The following is an 18,152-nucleotide window of genomic DNA, read 5'->3' on the forward strand; positions in this document are numbered from 1 at the left end:
TTAACAATGGTGATAGCTAGACAATATGCTGCAGGTGTTGGCCCTTCAACAGACTATCAATTTTTCAATGTATAATTTCAGTTACATCACACTGTAAATTTTTGCTATAAATTCTGTGTTACGATTGAGCCCTCCACTATCACCTGATGAAGGAGCATTGCTCCGAAAGCTAGTGTGCTCCCAATTAAACCTGTTGGGACTATAACCTAGTGTTGTGTGATTTTTAACTTTGTACACAGTCCAACACCGGCATCTCCAAATCATGACTTCTATAAATAATCACTGTCTCCTTCTACATTGTTTCAGGAGTTGCAGCAAGGTCTCAAGGAGGTTCTGATGAAGGGTTAAGTCCAAAACGTCGACTCTCTTGCTCCTCAGATGCTGCCCGACCTGCTGTGCTTTTCCCAGCGCCACACTTTATCCACTTAAGGAATCAAGTGATTGCAATATCCATGTGAGATCCACAAGCAGATATTACCCACAGATTGTCTGAAAGTTAATGCAATTTTTTAAGGAATTCCTGAGCCCTCATAGCTATAACGATTAAGTCTCGCGTCATGCTCTCACATTTTGTGGCATGAAGGATTCCCAAAGAGGTTGTTATCATCTCTCATAAGAAGCTGTATGATATGTGACTGTGTCCAAATGTACCATGATGTAACCAAATATTTCATGTTACATCTAGAATTTTGCAAGAAAGCCATTATGATACCACCGTGTTTATAATACACCCAATAAAGAAAGGCTCGCATCCTTGTATCCTTGTGTGCAAATCTGGAAGCTGCAGAGCATTGTCTTCCAGTGCTTGAGGTTATGAAATGGGGACTTCAGGTTCTGCATTTAAGGGCCTTGGTCTCACTATAATTGCTTAGCTGATATGACAAAGAGGCGGTTGGTGTGAATAATGAAATATTCATGATTGCTTAAGGTCATAATTTTTAATGTGCATTATTGGACAATGAATTACTGCTGATGAAGTACAAATTGAAATCAGATGGGTGACTGGAGTACTGTACTTGCTGCTCGCAGGGCCTCAAAATCCAAGATTTCTACTCTGCTCCCAAAGAAAAAATCTTGCTCTATGCACTTTGCAGACCATCACAGCCATTTTGTGCAGTTATTGCTTGTGATCTGAGAGAGCAAGTTTCCAACCGTGTCTTCAACTGAGACACATAACTTCTCCTGATTCACAACTTTCCCTCTATTTTTCATGTTGCCTTTTTATTTGTTATCCAAATGGTCCTGATGATCTTTAAGTCTTCTCCAATTTTACTTGAACCCATATACATAACTAATCATTTTCCCATCTTTATGTCTGGGGCCACTGGCTTTGCAATTCCCTTGTAGAAGTTAATGATCAGGACCTGTTTGAACCCCTCTCCAGATCTCCCAATCATCCACCTTCCCCATTCACAATAAGGTCCCCATCCTATTGAACTACAATTGCCCCATTCACAGTCACCATTCCCTCACTGGCCCAATACAATCAAGGCCATCTTCCAAATTGAGTTTTCTGCTTTCCCAAGTCCTTATAGATTTTTTCTGACAAATCAGTGTGCTTTCTGGCACATGCAGTTGTAACATTGATGCAGAATAGTGCTGCAGTGAAATGTCCATCCCCTGTCTGACTGATTGATTGACTGACTGTTCAGTGTTCTGCCCCATTACATGATACTGTACCTGCCTCTTCACTACGCCAAAAGCAATTCAAGCTACAAAGGATGGTGACTGGCAATTGAGAAATAAAGATACTCTTTACAGGTAGTTGTGGGATAACGAACATTTCGGCAGCGGGATTTGGCCATAACGTCACTGAAAAATTAGGGAACGGTATTTTAGAGAACGTTTACCTCTGTTGACAAAAGCAAGATTTCAGCGGGTATCGATTTGCGCACTTTGTTCTGTGTATGTGCTGATTTGCAAACTGAAATCTCCACGCTGTTCTGCGCATGCGCCGTTCTTCTTGCCATTCTGGGCATGTGCTGGTGTCCGTGCATGTGCGGGTTCGGTGCCAATCTTCATGCCATTCTGCGCGTGCATCGAAGTCCGTGCACCGTTCTGCACGTGTGCAATGTCAGCACTGAAATCTAGTTGTTCTGCAAATGCGTGATGTGAGCTCTGTTCTTCATGCTAGACAGCACATGTGCAATGACAGCTGCTGCCACAGCACCTGTCTGAGAGATATTATATAGAAAGCACCGTTCTTACATTTTTAAAATGTATTGTGTTAAATTTACTTTTGTTAATAAATAGGATTTCAACCTTCATTCAGGCTGTGTTCTACTTTGCACTAGACTTTTGGGTGATTTTTGAGTGATTGTGAGTGAAATTTTTTCTGGGCTGGCCCAATCCCATTTTTCCCAGAGGCCCCATTATTTCTATTAAGCAATTTTCTATTAAGCGAGGTTTTGCTGAAATGCAACAACAGCATTACAGGAGAACCACCTGTATTAAGAAAGCAATGAGATCACATAGAGGCTGACAAACATGGATGCAGGGAAACAAGCCAAGAACATGGCTCCATGACTACACAAAAGCACTCTAAGTATACACGCAGGATGTGTGTCGGTTGATCCCTGTGCTCAAAGGAACTAAGCAGTAGGATACAAGTCACAGGTGTCCCTGAGTCTCAAAGGAAAGTGCTGAAAGGTTGAAGTGGTGTGTGATTTAGTCCGAGAGCAGGCACAATAATATGGTGAGGCTGGTGGTTTGCCAATGCTAACTTGTATGGACGTAGGATCAGTTGCGTGATGAGCAAGACATGCTGTTGTTGAGCTGTAGCCATTCTGATTTATGTGTTGGGAATTTGCACAATGAGTTTCTCAGTGGGTGAGAGTTGGAAGTGACAGATATATCTGGCAAACACAGGGAAACAAAGTCATAACTTAAAGTGGAAAACCATGAACGTATTTCTTGATGTTAATAAGCTGATCTTGTAATTCTCACAGTATTTTCCCAACTTTCCTATCAATACTCATTCCATACTAGGAAGTGAAGAGTCTTGCTCACAACCAATATTTCTGTTCAGTCTAATTTTATGATTGTTTTCCATCATGCTTCAATGTAAGTAAGAAAATTTAGAACAGAAGCAAAATTCTTAAATTCCTGGAAATATTGGAAAACTGAATTAAAACAAAAATACACTGCACCTCAGGCTGTCTCTGCAGAGACAGAAACAGAGTTAATGGGCTGAATTTTGTGGCGATTGTCAGGTCCCAAGGTTAGGCCCATAATGGACTTTCAGGTCCACTCTTGTAATGCTGTCCAGCACACTGGACAAAATTTGACCAGAAATGGCCTTCAAATTAGATGCCTCTGGTATCTTATTAAGGGGTCAGTGTGGGTTTCTGGAAGTCCAATCAATCAGAAAGCCTAGTGCAATGCCATGCCAAAAGTCCCAGCAAGTTAGATGGGCACCATTGATGCAAGTGAGTGAGTGCCTCATTACGGAGGTTCCTTCAGTTACCTATACATGAAGAATTAAATAAAGAGGCCTCATTTTTTTTTATTTGACGATGACAATTTCCACAATGGAGTTTCATCTGTCCACCTTCTCCCTCAACTCAGGATTCAACAAAGCCATTAGCCTTGTCCATCCCGTCTCCCATATGTCTGTCCTCACCCCTTTCTCTTCCCTCCCACAAGAACGATAAGGTCCCCGGTCCTCACCCACCACTCCACCAGAGTCCGCATCAAAAGGATTGTAAGCTGCCATTTTCATCACCTCCAACGGGATGCCACAACCAGAGTCATCGTCCCTTCAGTCCAACCAGTCTATGCTGACCATAATCCAAAACTAACCTAGTCCCACCTGCCTGCTCCCAGTCCATATCCCTCCAAACATTTCCTATTCATGTATATATCCAATGTCTTTTAAACATTGTAATTGTATCCACATCCAACAGTTCCTTAGGGAGTTCATTCCACATGTGAAACATTCTCTGTCGAAAAAATTGCTCTTCATGCCTCTCTCCTCTCACCTTAAAAATGTATCCCCTAGACTTGAAATCCCCCATCCTAGGGAAAAGACAACTACCATTATCTATATCCCTCAGTATTTTAGAAACTTCTATCAGGTCACCTCATATCCTCCGACACTCCAGTGAAAAGTGTCCCAGCCTTTCTTTATAACTCAAACCTTCCATACACAGCAACATTCTAGTAAAACTCCTCTGAACCCTTTCCCGCTTGATAATATCCTTCCTGTTACTGAGCAAGCAGAACTGGACAGAGTATTCCAGAAGAGGCCTCACCAAAGGATGCTGGGTAATCCAAGATGGAGGACGGGAAAAACTTATGGCTGTAAGATCTGCTTCTTTTTTGAGGTATTTTAGAGGTTAGAGGTGATTTCCTTGAATTCCAGGAGCAGTATTTACTGTTTTACATGCTGTTGCATTGTTTTGGAACTTTGGAGAAAAACAAAATAACGACACTTTTAAAAGGGAGAAGGACAGACAATAGGCACAGGGTCTGTAAAGGAGAGAGAGAGAAAGAAAGAAAGAGAGAGAGAGAGAGAGAGAAGTAAAACTGACACAGCAGTGAATCTGCACAGTTACTGCCTTTGCTGTTTGAATGAAGCTCTGAACATCAGATTGCATCAAAGAAATCTTAATGAACAGAGAAATTTATAACTGATCTTGGAGGAACCTGTTTGGGAGAGGTCACAGCACAGAAACAGATAAGTGCTTACTTTTAAGTGTAGCCTTGCTGTAAATCTACAATAATGAGCAGAGTGAGTTTTTTCTTGATTGTTTATTTTATTGAGATCTGTCTCTTGATTACATTTTAAAAAGACAAGCCATAAGTATTAAGTTAGGCTGGAGCAGTGCTTTTTAGAGCAATAAGTCTATGCTATTTTCTGTAGATTGTGAAGGAGAAAAAAATGGCCTTTAGAGAGCGATATGCTCTTCATGTCAGATGTGGGAGTTTAGAGAGAGAAATTACTGAGGATTGGAATCCTATCAGATCAAATGGATCAGTTGAAGCGATAGAGGCAATGAAGAATTTACAAGAGCAAGGGGAAAGTGATGGATGTGAGTTATAGGAAAGGAGAAAAGCTGCAGATACAGAGAGATAGATGGGTTAACTCCAGGAAAGGAGTTAGGAGACATAGGCAGGTAGTGGCTATCCATATTTCAAACAAGTATGCTGTTTTGGAAAATATAGGGGGTGATGGACTCTCAGGGGAATGTAGCATGAACAGCCAAGATCCTGGGATTGAGACTGGCTATAATGTAATGAGGGGTACTTCAGATCCCAAGCAATCAATTGTGTTAGGGGACTCTCTAGTCAGAGGTACAGACAGATGTTTCTGCGGCCAGCAGCGAAAAATCAGAATGGTGTGTCTCGGAGAGAGTGCAGAATGTTCTCAAAAGGGAGAGGGACCAGCAGGAAGTCATTGTACACATTGGAACCAATGACATAGGAAGGGAAAAGGATGAGATTCTGAAGGGAGAATATAGAAAGTTAGGCAGGAATTTAAAAAGGAGGTCCTCAAAGGTAGTAATATCTGGATTGCTCCCATTGCTTCATGCTAGTGAGGGTAGGAATAGGAGGATAGAGCAGATGAATGTGTGGCTGACGAGCTGGTGCATGGGAGAAGGGTTCACATTTTTGGATCTTTGGAATCTCTACTGGGGAAGAAGTGACCAGTGTAAGAAGGGTGGATTGCACCTGAATTGGAAGGGGACTAATATACTGGCAGGGAGATTTGCTGAGCTGCTCGGGAGGATTTAAACTAGTAAGGTGGGTGGGGGAATGGGTTGGAGGAACCAGGGAAATAGTGAGGAAAGAGATCAAACTGGGACTGGTACAGTTGAGAAAAGAAGTGAGACAAACAGTCAGGGCAGGTAGGGACAAAGCAGAGAACAAGGTAGGACTGATTAATTAAACTGATAAATTTGGGCAGCACAGTGGCTCAGTGGTTAGCAGTGTTGGCTCACAGCACCAGGGACCCAGGTTCAATTCCCGCCTTGGTGATGGTCTGTGTCGAGTTTGCATATTCTCCGTGTCTGCGTGGGTTTCATCTGGGTGCTCTGGTTTCCTTCCACGATCTAAAGATGTGCAGGTCAGGTGAATTGGCCATGCTAAATTGCCCATAGTGTTAGGTAGGTTAGTCAAGGGTAAATATAGGGTAGGGGAATAAGTCTGACTGCGTTACTCTTTGGAGGGTCGGTGTTGACTTGTTGGGCTGAAGGGCCTGTTTCCATACTGTAGGGAATCTAATCTAAACTTCAATGCATGAGGCCTAACAGGGAAAGCAGATGAACTCAGGGCATGGTTAGGAACATGGGACTGGGATATCATAGCAATTACAGAAACGTGGCTCAGGAATGGACAGGACTAACAGCTTAATGTTACAGAAAGGGAGACATGAGATGAGGAGGCCTGGTGTTTTTGATAAGGGATAGCATTACAGCTGTACTGAGGGAGGATATTCCTGGAAATACACCCAGGGAAGTTACTTGGGTGGAACTGAAAAATAAGAAAGGGATGATCACCTTATTAGGATTGTATTATAGAGCCCTAATAGTCAGCAGTAAATTCAGAGACAAATTTGTAAGGAGATCTCAGTTATCTGTAAGAATAATAGGGTGGTTATGGTAGGGGATTTTAACTTTCCAAACATTGACTGGGACTGCCATAGTGTTAAGAGTTTAGATGGAGAGGAATTTGTTAAGTGTATACAAGAACATTTTCTGATCGAGTATGTGGCTGTACCAACTAGAGAAGGTGCAAAACCTGACCTACTCTTGGGAAATAAGGCAGGGCAGATGATTGAGGTGTCAGTGGGGGAGCACTTTGGGGCCAGCAACCATAATTCTATTAGTTTTAAAATAGTGATAGTAAAGGATAAACTGGATCTATAAGTTGAAGTTCTAAATTGGAGATTAGAGGAAGGCTAATTTTGATGGTATTAGGTAAGAACTTTCAAAAGCTGATTGGGAGCAAATGTTCATATGTAAGGAATGGCTGGAAAATGGGAAGCATTCAGAAATGAGATAATGAGAGTCCAGAGATAGTATATTCCTGTTATGGTGAAAGGAAAGGCTGGTAGGTATAGGGAATGCTAGATGACGAGAGAAATTGAGGGTTTGGTAAATAAAATGAAGGAAGCATATGTCAGGTATAGACAGAATAAATCGAGTGAACCCTTATAAAAGTAAAAAGGCAGTAGAAGTATACTTAAGGGGGAAATCAGGAATGCAAAAAGGGGAAATGAGATAGCTTTGGCAAATAGGGTTAAGGTGAATCCAAAGTGTTTTTACAAATACATTAAGGACAAAAGAGTAACTAGGGAGAGAATAAGGCCCCTCAAAGATTAGCAAGGCAACTTTTGAGTGGTGCCGCAGGAGATAGGGGAGATACTAAATGGGTATTTTGCATCAGTGTTTACTGCGAAGAAGGACATGGAAGATACAGAATGTAGGGAAATAGATGGCGACATCTTGAAAAATGTTCATATTACAGAGGTGGTGATGTTGGATGTCTTGAAATGCATACAGATGGATAAATCCCCAGAACCTTATCAGGTGTGCCCTAGAACTGGGCCCCTTGCTGAGATATTTGTATCATCAATAGTCACAGGTGAAATGCAGGAAGACTGGAGGTTGGCTAACATGGTGCCACTATTTAAGAAAGGTGGTAAGGACAAGCCAGGGAACTATAGACCAGTGAGCTTGACTTTGGTGGTGGGCAGGTTGTTGGAGGGAATCCTGAGGGACAGGATTTACATGCATTTGGAAAGGCAAGGACTGATTAGGGATGGTCAACATGGCTTTGTGTGTGGGAAATCATGTCTCATGAACTTGACTGAGTTTTTTAAAGAAGTAACAAAGAGGAGTGATGAGGGCAGAGTAGTTCGACAAGATTCCTCATGGGAGACTGGTTAGCAAAGTTAGATCTCATGGAATACAGGGAGAACTAGCCATTTGGATACAGAACTGACTCGAAGATAGAAGACAGAAGGTGGTGCTGGAGGGTTGCTTTTTCAGACTGGAGGCCTGTGACTAGTGGCCACAAGGATCAGTGCTGAGTCCACACTACTTTTCATCCTTTATATGAACAATTTGGATATGAACATGGGGGCATAGTTAGTAAGTTTATAGGTGACACCAAAACTGGAGGTGTAGTGGACAGCAAAGAAGGTTACCTCAGACTACAACAGGATCCTGATCAGATGGGCCAATGGGCTGATGAGTGGCAGATGGAGTTTAATTTAGATAAATGCGAGGTGCTGCATTTTGGGAAAGCAAATAAGAGCAGGACTTATACACTTAATGGTAAGGTCCTAGGGAGTGTTACTGAACAGTGGAGTGCAGGTTCATAGCTCCTTAAAAGTAGAGTTGCAGGTAGATAGGATAGTGAAGAAGGTGTTTGGTATGCTTTCCTTTACTGATCAGAATATTGAGTATAGAAATTGGGATATCATGTTGTGGCTGTACAGGACATTGGTTAGGCCCCTTTGGAATATTGTGTGCAATTCTGGTCTCCTTCCTAGCGGAAGGACGTTGTGAAGCATGAAAGGGTTCAGAAAAGATTTGAAAGGATGTTGCCAGGGTTGGAGGATTTGAGCTATAGGGAGAGACTGAATAGGCTGGGGTTGTTTTCCCTGGAGTGTCAGAGTCTGAGGGGTGACCTTATAGAAGTTCCTAAAATCAAGAGGGACATGGTTAGGGTAAATAGACAAAGTATTTTCCCTGGAGTGGGGAGAATCCAGAACTAGACGGCATAGGTTTATGATGAGAGGGAAAAGATATAAAAGGGACCCAAGGGGCAATGTTTACATGCAGAGGGTGGTGCATGTATAGAATGAGCTGCCAGAGGAAGTAGTGGGAGCTGGTACAATTGCAGCATTTAAAAGGCATCTGGATGGGTATATAAATAGGAAGGGTTTAGAGGGATATGGGCCAAATGCTGGCAAATGGGACTAGATTAGGTTGGGATATCTGGTCGGTATAGATGAGTTGGACCGAAGGGCCTGTTTCCGTGCTGTATATCTCTATGACTCTCTGAACAACATCCTGCACAGCCTCAACATGACTTCCCAACTCCTATACTCAAACGACTGAGCAATGAAGGCAAACATGCCAAACACCTTTTTAACCACCCTGCACCCCTAGGTGTCTCTGTTCTACAACACTCCACAAGGCCCTGTCGTTAATTGTACAAGGAGAAAGTGAGGACTGCAGATGCTGGAGATCAGAGTCAAAAGGTGTGGTGCTGGAAAAGCACAGCTGGTCAGGCAGCATCCGAGGAGCAGGAGAGTCGATGAGCTCTTCATCAGGAATGTGGGTGGTGGGGTCAAGGTAACTGGGAGATAAATGAGAAGGGGGTGGAGCTGGGGGGAAAGATAGCTGGGAATGCGATAGGTAGGAGACAGGACACCAACTAGTGGAACACCCTTGTTTGTTGTCTCAAAATGCAATACTTGGCATTTCTCCAGAGTGAACTCCATCTGCCATTTTTCAGCCCGTTGACCCATTTGATCAAGATCACCTTGTAATCTTAGAAAATCTTCTTCATTATTTACTATGCCACCAATTTTGGTGTTGCCCACAAACCTACTAACCATGCCTTCTATATTCTCATCCAAATCATTTGTATAAATGACAAACAAAAGAGGACTCAGAAACGATCCCTGCAGGACATCGCTGGTGACAAGCCTCCAGTCCGAAAAGCAACCCTCCACCAACACTCTGTGTCCTATGGTTAAGCCAATTATGTAACCCATCGGCAAACTCACCTTGAATCCGTCTTTACTAAAATCCAAATAAACAATGTCTGCCATCATCAATCTTTTTGGCAACTTCCTCAAAAAGCTCAATCAAGTTTGTGAGACACAATTTTCCTCCCACAAAATCATGCTGACTATCCCTAATCAATTTTTCCCTCTTTAAATGTCCATAAATCATATCTTTTATAATCATCTCCCACTATTTACCCACAACCGAAGTCAAACTCACAAATCTGTAGTTTCCCAGTTTCTCTTTATAATCTTTCTTAAACAAAAGGTACAACGTTGGCCACCCTCCAGAGATCAGGCATCTCACCTTTGGTAATTATAGATTATGCAAATATTTTTGCAAGGAGCCTCTCAATTTCCTCCCTTAGTTCCCACTGGAATTGTTCTGGAACACATTAGATCAGGTCCCGGAGATTTATCCACCTTTATATGATCAAACCTCCTGAACTTCCTCTTCTGCAGTGTCAACTGTTTTTTAAACATCAACATTTATTTCTCTGCATTCTCTTGATTCCCATTTACGGGTGGCACAGTGGTTAGCACTGCTGTCTCACAGCGCCAGAAACCCGGGTTCAATTCCTGCCTCAGGCAACTGACAGTGTGGAGTTTGCACATTCTCCCCGTGTCTGCGTGGGTTTCCTCCGGGTGCTCTGGTTTCCTCCCACAATTAAAAAAAATGTGCAGGTCAGGTGAATTGGAAATGCTAAATTACCCGTAGTGTGGGGTGAATGGGTCTGGGTGGGTTGCGCTTCGGTGGGTTGGTGTGGACTTGTTGGGCCGAAGGGCCTGTTTCCACACTTTAGGTCATCTAATCTCTTTTTCCACAATAAAAGCTAATCCAATATATTCATTTAGTATTTCTCCCATCTCCTGGGGTTCAATACAAAGACAACCTTGATCTTTAAGAGGCCCTATCCTCTTTTGAGTTATCCTCTTGCTCTTAATGTCTTTGTAGAATCTCTTTGGATTATCTTTAACCTTATTGGCCAACGCTATTTCATATCCACTCTTTGCCTTCCTGATTTCTTTCTTAAGAATGCCCCTACACTCCTTATATTGATTCAATTGAACCATAAGTTGTCTCTTTCTAAAATAAAATTCTTTTTTATTCTTCACTAGAACCTCAATATCTTTATTCATCCATTGTTCCTTAATCTTACTAGCCTTACCCTTCACTCTAACGGGAACATAATGCCTCTGACCTCTCGTCATCACTCTCGCAAGCTTCCCACTTGTCATACATCCTTTTACCTGCGAACAGTCTACTCCGATCAACGTTTGAAACTTCTTGTCCTGTACCATTAAATTTTGCCTTACTCCAATTAAAAACTAACTGTCATGGAAGGCTTATCCTTTTCCATGACCATTTTGAAACTGCAAGTAGTTCTCCTATAATGCTGAAGTTGCATTCCAGCAAAACCTCACTTAATAATAAAAAAAATTGCTTAATATAAGTAATGGGGCCTATAAAAAAGTGGGGTTGGGACAGCCCAGCAAAAAATATCACTCACGATCACTCAAGGTCTAACATAAAGTACAGCACAGCTTGAATGTAGGTATAAATTATATTTCTCAACAAAAGTAAACTTAACATTGTACATTTTAAAAATTATGTTAATGCAGGGACAGGGGGTCGCCGTGGTGTGTTAGGTAGATGCCTTCATTCCTGTTAAGTGAGCTATATTACATATTCTCTTCTTAGGCTCAGGTGTTTTAAATATCTAGCTTCTCTTCCAGTGTTATAGCTTTTCTTCTGCATTCACCACCTGCAATTGTATCACCAGGACACTTCTTGCTTACATTCTTGGCACTATGCCCCTGATCTTTTTTTCAAAAAGGGATAATCTAGGAGTAGTGTAACTTTCACAGGAAACTGCTCAATGTATCTGTCTCAGAAAGTTGCTCTCTGTACAGTACCTCTCAGAGAAAGCTGTTCTGTCTGCAGCTGACATTGGCACATGCGCAGAACGAAATGATTGCCTCTGGAATCATGCTACTGCCAACAGAGGTAAGCATTCTCAAACTCCCATTTCTTAATGCCTCAGCGACATTGTAAGTAAATTGCACTGCCAGAAGACGTGTTATCCGAGAACTAATTGTAATAGAATTACGATCGCTAGACGCAAAGTGCTCCCCCACTTTTACTTCAGTCACATGCCCTACCTTATTGCTAAAAGAAGGTCTATTTTTGCTCCTTCTCTAGTAGGAGCATGTACATATTGATAAAGCCAATTTTCTTGAACACTTGACAATTTCTTCACATCCAAACGTTTAACGCTATGGTAGCCCCAGTTAATGTTCGGAAAATTAAAATCCCCCATTATTACAACCTTATTATGCTTACACATATCTGAGATCTCCCTACATATTTTTTTCTCAATTTTCCACTTATTATTGGTGGGCTAATACTGAAGATCTGGACCTACAGGGGTGAGTTTCTCTGTTCTGAGGTCGATCAATAAGCACTCACAATCAGTCTGATTCTTTAAGATTTAATTCTTTATTTCTTCATATAGCCGGGTACAGAGCATCAGAAACAGAGGTTGTATATTTCCGTATTCCTCGGAGGACCTGAACACATTGCTTAAAACAAAGACATTTTTATACTTTTCTTAAAGAAAGGTACAGGCTATGATTGCATAGTACATTCAAATAATTACCAATCAATACACGATACTGCTTTATTTGACAGTTACTTGGTCCAATGATATTTCCTGGGAACCAACTTTATTCTCCAACACTTAGGCCACCCTTATCTCACTAACTGAGCCAATGCACCTGCCTCTGAAAGACAGTTAGGATGGCCAGTAATATCTTATCCAGTTGAGTTATTTCTATGCTTTAAAAGGCATATTGTCTGCTGATCTCTCTATTGAAGCAGATTGTGGTTAATCACTTATGCAGCTATAGCAGAATTAGCAGTTAGTAACTTAAAAACCATTTTATGCAGCTTTACAGAATTCAGTTTGCAGCCTAGAAGTCATTTTGTCATGTTATTTGCATCGAGAAGCCATCTTGTTGCCACCTAAGTTATTAAGAGCATCTGTTAAGTGGTTGTCCCTGATAACAACTAGTCACCTCAGCCTGTATTCAGGTTTCAGATCCTCAATAGTACAATCCTAACAAGGTGATCTTTCCTTTCTTACTTCTAATTTCTACACATATATTTTCATTGGACGATTTTTCAGAAATATCTTCTCTAGTTACAACAGTAATGCATTCCTTAATCAAAAACATCACCCTCCCTCCTCCCTTGCCTCCTTTTCTATCCTTCTTACCAGCATCTAAAACCTGGAACATTGAGCTGTCTGTCTTGTCCATCTCTCAGCCAAGTTTCTGTAATAGTAATGATACCCTGATCACATGCTCTTAAACATGCCCTGAGTCCATCAGCCTTACCTGTAAGATGCCTTGCATTGACATAAATGCAATTTAGTTCTTCAGAGTTACTACAATCTGACTCTGTCTAGTCTTCCTTTTCTAATTAATGTGCTCTCTTCACATTCAGAACCTTTCACATCAATCTTTCCATTCATACTGCTATTTAGAATTCCTCCACACGTTTTCTCTATCAGTATAAGGTCTCCCTTAATGGAATGAGTAAATCTCCCTGCTATGATATTGGTCCCTTTCCAGTTTAGGCGATACCTATCCTTTTTGTACAGGTCTTTTTTATCCCAAAAGATATTCCAATTGTCCAAAAACTTGAATCCCTGAACAATACACTAGCCCTTCAGCCACTGATTTATCTCCTTTATCTTTTGTTCCTTACTTTGTTTGAGTTTGATATTGAGAGTAAACCAGAGATTACGTTTAAGGTTTTTTTAAACCTTCTACCTAACCTCTTAAATTCACTCTGTACTGCTTTAATCGTTACCTAAAAATGTCATTCCTACCAATTTGTACAATAATTTCTGGCTTCGCAATCTCACCTTTAACAATTTGCTTGAAACCTTTAGAGAAATCCTTAATCCTCGCACCAGGAAAGCAACAAACCATCCTAAATTTACACTCTCTGCCACAGAATTTCCTGTTTAACCCCCCTGACAGGAGAATTCCCTATAACAATAATTCTATTAATTTTGTCAAACGCTGCCTAACATAAGAATCATTCCAAGTGTCCAATAACTGACTACCCTTTCCATTTTTTTCAGAGAGACTATCCCCTTCAACAGTTCCAAAAACTGAATATCTATTTGATGGAATAGGCACTGAAGACTTTTGAACTATTGTCTTATTTTTACTGACAGTCATCCGTCTATCTGACTGATCGTGTTATGTACTATCCTTTCTAAATCGATTAGCCATCTCACTCTGTACTTCATATATGCTCTTAATAACACTAAGCCAAAAAAAGAAACTTTCAATAACACCTGATATATAAAATAAACCAACTTTCATTACTTACAAAAACTGATGTTAAATGGAAAAAAATCAAAACATATGTATAAAACATATGAAACGTAAATAAAATTCACTTGCCTGTTTAATTGAACATAAAATAACTCCTCTCAATAAATCTCTTGAAGAAAGAATATCTTCTCCACGGCCGACCATGTGGAGCACTCTCCGAAACAAAAACACAACTCCTTTAGTTTTCAAAAATCTATTTGACTTTTCAAAAAAAAACTTTTGCAATGTAAAAAAAACCCTTTAAAACGTGTAGCATTTTTTAACCTCTAAATTTACAATTAAAAAAAAACTCAGCTGTTCACTTTAGACCTTGAAAAGCTTGTTTAAAAAGAATTCTGTTTCAAATGAAGTCGCAATCCCTCCCACCTTTATCAGCATTCCACAGGGATCACTCTCTTTGGAACACTCTGGTCTACCCCTCCTCCATTCCCAGTATCTCATAACAATTCCACAGCACCTGCCCTTGCAATTTCAGAAGGTGTAACACCTGCCCAATTACCTCTTCCCTTTTCACTATCCAAGGCCCCAGACATACTTCGCAGGTGAATCAGCAATTTTCTGACATTTCATTCCATCTAAGCTGGGGGTTTGGTGCAGGGAAAGAACACACAGCATTCTAATGAAAAGTGAACTGTAATAAAATTAAGGGAAAAGAAAAACTCTGTTATGGACAAGAAAGGAGAACAATTAAAATAATTCAGTTTACCTCGCTCATTTGTAACACTATTAAGGATTCGAATTATGAAGACAGTATTGATATTATATAGCATATGACATTCAGCAAAAACCATAAGTGTCAGACAGTAATTAACCATCAGGGACACAGAAAGAAAGGGGAATATATTTCCTTGTTTCTGATCCAAGCAAGGACAGACATTGAGCAATTATTAAGAATTCTTCAAAAAAGGTTAAGTAGAGACAGAACAACATATTAATTAACTGCTACTACTTGGTTGAATGCCATCAGGTATTTATGTAACTACCTAATTACTATTACATAGAAACATATCAATTCTTTTGACATGATCACGAGGAAAGTGTTCCAAAAATAATGTCATATTGTCAAACATAATTCATTGTAATAGTCTTCTGCCTTAATAACACACAGGAATCAAAATAATCATTAGTATTGCATGTTATGTGTTTATAATATGTATTAATATGACATAGTAGCACCAAGTGAGCATAAGCACATTTTTGCATTTTCATCCAAAATTCTTCAGCTTGCTGGACATTACTAGTAGATCTAAGCATTGATGCATACTAATAAAGTTTTATTGGCTTGCTAAGGTCTTGCTGGCAATCAATTAAAAACAATTTGCAAATACTGTTCTAACATTCAAGTCTACATCAGATTAACAATAACTGTAGGGCCATTGTGAAGACAATATCAGACTATTAGTAGAAGTGATTAGATATGGATATTTTGAAAACAAATCAGCAATTTCAAACGACATAGCAGCATATAGAAGTTAATAATTTCATTGAGATGTTAGGAGAAGAAAGAGCAGTATTCAAGGAAGTACAATTATATAATCATAAGAGGATGTCCAGATCATTGCTATCTTAAACCACAAGCATCAACTTAATATTGCCCTAACACTGAGGTATCAGGGCTGTAATAAATAGATTCTTCAATACCACATTCCCCTGTCTAAACTCTTACGATATGGGAGATAACATAAACATTGCTATATCAGGTAAAGTTGCACTGCTAGAAGCAAAACACACATCATAGTAAGCAGCCATGGAAGAGGATTTAGACAGTCAGAATTGTAAGTTTCTGTGAGTATAGAAGACACAATTAGTTTATTTTAGATGAAAATCTAACTTGTTTCAAGCTAGAGGAATTTTCCCAAAAGTGAAATTGCAAGGAGCAGCCAAGCTGCAGGCTTTAGACCTATGCGGAGGAAGTAAATACTCTATTTCTCACTCTATCTCCTGTATAAAAAAATGAAAAGACAACTTGTGGATCCAATTTTTCTTTCCAAAAAGCTACAGCAGTTTAATACATTTCACAGCACAACTGCAAAGCTTTCATTAAAGAAAATGCTGCTAGAAAACATTTTAAAAATATACTCTACACCAAGCAAACTTTGCCTATGCAAAGATATATTTCCACCATTTTGTCTTGCCAATTTGGCACAAAAACTTAAGTCCCTGTAACTTAATTTTTCTTCTTTTGGCATGAGCACCACCTAGAGTCTGAAACTTGCAAATGCATGTCCATAAATTTTTAAATGATAAGCTTGTACTTTAGATTACTTACAGTGTGGAAACAGGCCCTTCGGCCCAACAAGTCCACACCGACCCGCTGAAGCGCAGCCCACCCAGACCCATTCCCCTACATTTACCCCTTCACCTAACACTACGAGCAATTTTTACATGGCCAATTCACCTAACCTGCACATTTTTGGACTGTGGGAGGAAACCGGAGCACCCAGAGGAAACCCACGCAGACATGGGGAGAATGTGCAAACTCCACACAGTCAGTCGCCTGAGGCGGGAATTGAACCCGGGTCTCTGGTGCTGTGAGGCAGCAGTGCTAACCACTGTGCCACCGTGCCGATTAACTTCTCAAGTTAATTGGAGTAGATTTTAAGAGCTGGACAATCGTAATGCCAACATTGGCCAGAGTTCTGTATAGGCTCTCTATGGAATCACCATTATAGCAAAATCCAAAGAAATTTCCTGGAAAATAGAATTTTCAATCCGATCAATTCCTCAATGTCTGGACCCCTCCAAAAATCTCCATAAAATATCTGAGACTTCAGATAGTTCCGACAAAAGTAAATAAAATAGCCACTCAGGAAGAATTAGTCTGTTAAATACATAATCTAACTGACCCATATCCTGACCTTTCACACTGTCGCAGGATGCAACACACCCACGCTGTCACCAGACTGGATCCCCTCCTCACTACTACTGTCAGATCGAATTCCCTGCCGAACTTGACACCAAACATCTTCCCCGTTATAACCATGGATGCAACTCTTCACATCTACTCCCTCACTCTGCCATTGCACCTGACCCCATACCATGCCATTGTACCCCCCCAACTTTGCTCACCCAAAGCCTATCATCAGACCCAACTCAAACTGAATCCCCTCTCACTGAACCTGATCACATAGTCCTGCCTCCAACCTTGACCTGAACCTTCCCCCCCCCCCACCTCCTTCCCTCATTCCTCCCATTGGGCCTGGCCTGATCTCCCTGCTGCTGCATCAAAACTCCCAGACACAACATCCACCCTCCTCAACCTATCGTCAGATCTAATTTTTCCAGCCCATTCCAACCAACCCTAAACATTTACCTGCCCCCTTGCCACTTTGCAACTTGGCAGACTACATATACACCATATCCTATTTACCTCACACCCTCACATGCCACTTAGCTTATATACTTACCCTTTGACAGTAGCTGTCAGTTGACTAATGAAAAAAGGGTGCTTAGTTTCCCTTCCTCTGCTGATTTTATGCTATGAAAGAACCGTCAGAATCTAAATACATCTCTGCATTTCTGAGGGATACCAAGCAGAATCTCCTCTCAGAAATGCAGAGCTCTCTTTTTCCACATCAAATAAAATCCAGAATGGCAATTTTTGTTAGATTGCCACTCAGTGGAAAATCTGGCTCAAAATGTTTGAAGGGTGTATGGTCGGGAAAGGAACAGCAAGTGGCAAAAATAGAGGAAATCCCAAGCAAAAAATGAGAAACAAAAAGAGAGAGAAGAAAACTAATACAAGGAATAAGCAGGAACACTGCACAGTTCTCTACTTGTGAAACAAAAACGCAGAAGTTGATAAAAAATTGCAAAGTAAACACTATGTTATGGACTGGGCAGCAAGTGATACCTTTACTGAATTGCGACTGTGTAAATAACATATACATTTTATATATTAAGCAATAAGTGATTCCAAGAAAAGACCTCTGAAAATCTGATTTGCCATTGGCAGGGAAAAGCTTCAGAGAATCAATAAAATTAATAATTTCTC

At 40.6% G+C, this 18,152-nt stretch overlaps 1 long non-coding RNA gene across 3 annotated transcripts in view; it reads right to left on the minus strand.

The window, feature by feature from the left end:
* Nucleotides 1-18,152, minus strand: part of LOC140465029 (uncharacterized) — a 63,894-nt gene that overhangs the window by 10,020 nt on the left and 35,722 nt on the right. For all 3 annotated transcript variants that reach the window (XR_011955049.1, XR_011955048.1, XR_011955050.1), the window contains 2 exons: nt 14,658-14,789; nt 14,228-14,312 (listed from right to left, as the gene is read on the minus strand). This is a non-coding gene — a long non-coding RNA (uncharacterized lncRNA). The remainder of the gene's footprint in view (nt 1-14,227; nt 14,313-14,657; nt 14,790-18,152) is intronic.

Source organism: Chiloscyllium punctatum, chromosome 41, assembly GCF_047496795.1.
Source record: "Chiloscyllium punctatum isolate Juve2018m chromosome 41, sChiPun1.3, whole genome shotgun sequence".
In the NCBI taxonomy this organism is placed as follows: domain Eukaryota; kingdom Metazoa; phylum Chordata; class Chondrichthyes; order Orectolobiformes; family Hemiscylliidae; genus Chiloscyllium; species Chiloscyllium punctatum.